Here is a 6266-nt window from a genome sequence, read left to right as displayed (position 1 = left end):
CATCAAAAAAAGTATTATATGAAACAATTTCACAAGATTAAACAATTTCATGAAAAAATTTCATAAGATTAAACAATGAAATCGACGTATGAGAATGATTTGTACGGTTTTTACAAATGAGGGTGGTTTTCATTTGATCGCTCATCTATCTATATATATAGACTTGGGATCATGTGAGACCAAGGGTTTCTCGTGTGACCCGTAAGACCAATTCTCAACCTTTGGATTAGATCTACAATCTGACAATCTGAACATTTATAAATGTCACGAGACTTCTCAATAATCACAAAATTGCCACCATACAATTTTAGACCATTAGATAATTAACTTATAAAGTTGATCAATGAACATAAATTGGTCTTACGGGTCTCAGAAAAAACCCTTGGTCTCACGTGAACCCAACCATATATATATATATATATATATATATATATATATATATATATATATGCAACTATAACGCCCTATACTTAGATTTAAAAAAAAAGGATTTCTGGCAAAAATTCGGCATGACCCGTACGAAAAGTCGTGATTTGCCATTTTTTTTACCTGAAAACATTTGCAAAATTAATGATTGCAAAATAACTGACCATACAAAAGCTATGATTACTAACTAGTCTTTATAAAGACGACTATTTACAAGGTATAAAACTTTCATATTCTTCCAAAAAATACAGCTTCCCAAACCAGATTAAGCTTCCAAAAGTCCCAAGCATTGCATCATCCTATTAATTACCTGCTAGCCTTATAATAACCAAGAATGTTGCTAGCACAATCACTTGAACCAGTTCCTGAGATGCACGTCGACAAACAAAACAAGTCAGGCTACATGTCTGGTGAATTCAAAAGTTTTCACAATATAATATTTCAAGTAATATATACTATCAAACAAAAATGCATGACTTACCTATGCTTGATGTGATGTGTCATTTAAATGTTAAGTTCAACCAAATCATTATAAATAAGCAGCCAATCAATATTTACAAAGTTCTATGAATACCACACAGTATGAGGGTGACCCATAACAACCGGAATCAGTGGAGGAGCACTACTCAGCAGTCCACTTATTCGTTAGGCTAATTTCTGTATAATCACCATTGCGCAATGTGTCCACCTGACACTATACCTATTAGCCGAGTACCTGGCGCATATATATCCATGCACGGTACTCCAATACATTACCAATGGGAGCAACTCATTTACTGTAAAGGGAGCAAACCCAATACAAACGCAACAAATGGGTGACCCTAAGTCGCCAGATCCGGATCTACCATTCTCATTTCAGTGAGTAAATATATAAATCAYAATGCATTCTTAATATGTATAAAGTCACTTTGTATAAACATCAATACCTTCATTTCATAACATCATTTAAAATCATGTATTTTCTACTTTAATCACTAAAATACGTCAAACAAAGTAAATTATATAAAGGTAATTACGTTTGACGTGTACCTCATTAAAATCTACTTGAAACTCACCTTAGCCTATTTAGTTGAGATCCACCCGGTGCCCAACTTGCTTATCCACCGTGCTACCTAAACAATCCACACGCACGGTTCTCACATCAATACAAACATCCTAACAAAAAATTTAGACGACTTATTTATCTTAATATACATACCGACAAGAACCACTCAAAAATGGACTTTGAACATTTTCATACATGGGTTTAGAAGAAACAAAACTTTCATTTGAGTCAAAAAATGGACAGCTGTGCAAAAACTCATTTTTTTGACCTATTTAGAGCCCTAACTACCTCATGATCAAAACATATTGATTGTAAAAGCTTTCATAACAGTTCCAGATTAATATTACACGTCTAAATCCAAGTTACGAATGATTTTATACAATTTTTATAAATTTTCAGCACCAACTAACTTAGTCCGATAACTTGCTCATATTTCACCCGAGGCTCTTGGTTCCCATTCTAACCTTCAAAACATGCTTAACATACACTTTAAAATATGTTTAGAAGTTTCGCACATTCAATGTTGCACTTACAACCTAACTAATGCATAGGTTTTCACATATTGATCAAACCGAACTAAAAAAAAACTTTTAACTTTGAAAATCCATCAAAACCCATAAGAAACATTGAAAGGATCATTGTAACACCTTTTTATGCTTAATTATAACATTGAGTCGTTTTATGCGAAATTAAGGATTGAAATTTTGTGGATATATATATATATATATATATATATATATATATACTTTGCTAACCACGTTATTTTTACAAACTATACAAACCTCATTTAATCAATCATAATTTTTCATTTTGTTCATTTTTTCGTAATTACGAAAGGTTGATTAATCGTTTTTTTTGTGGAGGATGATAATTATAGATATTATCATCTTCATTATATTAATTTTAGAGAAATACAATAAACAGTTTTATTAAAACTTCACAACCATATATAAAAAAAACTTCATAAAAAAGTAATGTTATGAAACAGTTTCATAAAATTAAACAATTTCATGAAAAAATTTCATAAGATTAAGCAATGAAATCGATGGATGAGAATGATTTGCATGGTTTATACAAAAACTGAAGGTTTGCATTTGCTCACTCTTATACACACACACACACAACATTTTAAGTTTACGAGAGGATTTAACTCATTTATAGGAAATGAACTAAATGATTTGAATTATATTTTATTTAATGATACAGTTCTATAAAGTAAAAACAGTTACCTAAAAACATGTGTCAGACGTTTTTTAAGTGTATCAATGACCAGCTAAATTATTTTTATTGGTGCTTGACAGATGAAATAACTTATAGAAATATATCTGCTTTTCAAAAAAGACTAATTACTTTGCATATGATTATGATATCCTTGTTGATACCCTGTTCGTGCTTTATAACTAGAGAGGCTTTCGGTCGATAAAAGTCTTCTCCAAATGCACAGATCCCTGAAGAGGAACACGTTTGTAATACTTCTGGAAGAAGATAAGAAAGGCTTAAAACGTTCTCTTGTTTTCCGAATCGGTTGCTTCTAAATACCGTTCTCTCTCGATTTAAGAAATAACATATAAACTATATATTTATATTTTTGTAAAGATATTTAAGAAAATAGGTAAAAAGACTAAAATGCCCCTCACTTTAACATAGATTGTTGATGGAGTTAGTGATCAAAGACCACATTCAGAGCAAAATAAAAACCACAAAAACGATTTCTAAATTTGTGAAAGTTCAGATCCCACTTTCAAAGATTTTACTAAATCTCAGGAACAAAAATTAGAATTTACTCTAAAAAAAGTTGCATGATTTATATTATCTATACTATATTATAAAATATTTAACAAAAACTCTTAAAAACAATTTTTTATGCATGAAATACTGTTTATTGATGCATATTACTTAAAATTCAAGATTACAAGTAATTTTGCATAGGTACAACTTATTAAAGCTATATTTTTAAATTCGTGTAACTAACCGCAGATAAACATAATCAAATACAGGATAAACATTAAATTTAATTATAGAAAATCTAAAATATAATTAAGATAATCATTGAGTTCTGACATAATGTTTAATTATTATCTTTGTAAGAAATTATATTACTAAACAAAAAATAAATTAGTTCGTTGTTAGATTTAAAATTAAATTATAATAAAAAATTAAATTACACAAAAAATAAGAACTTTTAAATAGTTAATTTGATATCAAGTTGATTAATTTATTTTCGAAATTTTATGATATCTTTAAATTTATATTTTATTCAAAAATAAAAACATTATTCATTTCTCAAAACCACATAAAACCCATATTACAACATCTACAGAGACGAAATAAAACAAAAACATTAAAATCAAGATATATTTAGCTGCATTGCGTGAATACCCTTCTAGTATTAATTATAATATGTAATTAAAAAAATAACAAAATATTAAGAAATCAACCCAAAGTCCAATTTATCGGTAACCAACCCGTTTGACCGGTGTATTTTATGGGCCTAAAGTTGATGGATTAAATGGGCCCAATGAAGTCTAGTTTGTATTGGATCAAGAAGCCCAAATATGTAATAATTTAGGCCCAACTGTTTATTATGTTTTTTTTATTTGCGGATTTTTTTTGAAGTATATAATATTTATATACGGTAAATAGAACAAATAAACTCACATACACAAATAAACTCACATAGCCTTCTCATCTATGGTGAGATTTGAATTTTTGACCATCTAGAAGGTCAATGACTCACATACCGCTATGCCAAATGATCTTTGGATTTTTTATTTGTGGAATTTTGGAGGATAATATTTAGATATATAATCTTAAACGGGGTTTTATAAAGTCAATCACTTCAGGGGCTGGGCTGATCCATTATGATGCATATTGTGGTATCGTGCCACTGCTTTGTAGTGTAAAAGATTTTAGGGGTCGTAAAAATTGTAATCGTATAATTTTGTTGGGTGTCACTGTATATTCTTTGAAATTAAATATATGTTGATTTTAAATACATTTGTGGAGTCGTTTAAATATTTTGGATTTTAAATATATTGGATTTTAAAATGTCATACAATTTTTTTCATCGATAGACTATAATTGAAACCATAACTCTTATTTATTCAAATTGTATTAATATGTAAAGACCAAGTGTAACTTATATCATCGTTAAATATTCTTTAATAAAACTAGTGAAACTTCAGAATAGTTAAAATTCACGGCTCCCGCCGCATTACGTTGGTACACAATTAGTGTTTCTAAAAAAATTTAGTTAAAAATGCCGAACACAGGACCTTTCATATAAAGTACAATAAATTAACTAATGTTTTTATTTTTAAATAAAATATAAACTTTAAAAAAAAATTGGTATTAATATCAAATTAATTATTTAAAAGTCTAATTTCTTTAATTTAATTTTTTTATTATAATTTAATACAAGTTTAATAATAAAATAATTTATTTTTAATTTAATACTTTATGGGAATATATAAACTGTTTGGCAGTATATTAATTATTGGTTGATCTTATCATGAAATGTTTGTTTGACTTTTTTTCATCTATATGTATAACATTTGGTCTTTTCCATAAAATACTTAGCAATATGAAGGTTAATTGACAACTACAACTTATATATATATATATATAGAGAGAGAGAGAGAGAGAGAGAGAGCGAGAAAGTGGAGAGATCAAATTCAAACCATTTAATTTGTATAAACTGTACAAACCTCCTTCATATGTCGATTTTATTGTATAATTTTATAAATTTTTTTCATATAATTATTTAATCTTGTGAAATTGTTTCATATAATACTTTTTTTGATGAAATTGTTTCATATATGGTTATAAAATTGTTTCATATAATACTTAATGATTTTTTTATGAAACTGTTTCATGTATTTATCTAAAATTAAAATAATGAAGATGCTAATAGCCATGATTAACACCCTCCACAATAAAAAAAAAATGATTAATCAACTTCTTATAATTACAAAAAAAAAATGAACAAAATGAAAATTTATGATTGGTTGATTGAGGTTTATACAGTTTATACAAATAACTTGGTTTAAAAAGTAAACCTCCTTTCTCACCGTGTATATAAAATGTAACACACTGTTTTTAATTTGGAAGGGAGGGTGTATCTATCAACATCAATGTGAGAAATATCAATGGATTTCAACGCTACTTTTCTGCAATTTCTTCGATGGCAGATCCAAGATTTTTGCTGAGTGAGTGGACCTTTAAGGTGGATCAACGGTCTGTAAAGTCGTCCAATATGTTTTTATCGAATTCCACCATTCTAATGGATTTTTTTAATTTTTTTTTGGTTTATTTCAAGGGATTTATTACTTTTGGTTTATTTCGAGATATTTTTGAAATTTTTTTGATTGATTTCGAGTGACTTTTTCGGTTTTTTTGGTTGATTTTCTATAAACTTCTTCAATTTTTTGGTTGTTCTTTAATTAGAGACTTTTTTTTTAGTTTTTTCCTTTATTTTGAAGGATTACCTAATATCCCGGAGTATCTGTCAAAGTTTAACGGATGTATCTTTCATACAAAAAAAAATCAACTTACGAAAATAAGTTGAGCTGGTGCACGGGACCCCACTGCGGCTTAATAAGTCTAGCTCTGGTTTTGTTAGGGGGATATATATGCAGGAAAGTTCGGTTGAGAACATGTTTTTCACTGAGAACACATAACTGTTCGCAACATCTCACGTATTCCTCTCCAAGATGAATGTTTATCAGTAATCATACATTTATAATGAATAACATGTCCATACTCCTGATAAATATGTCACGTGTCGTACGTTGAA

The sequence above is a fragment of the Cynara cardunculus genome (genome assembly GCF_001531365.2).
Source record: "Cynara cardunculus var. scolymus isolate 2C chromosome LG 8, CcrdV1, whole genome shotgun sequence".
Taxonomy (NCBI): Eukaryota; Viridiplantae; Streptophyta; class Magnoliopsida; order Asterales; family Asteraceae; genus Cynara; species Cynara cardunculus.
This window is presented reverse-complemented; position numbering follows the sequence as displayed.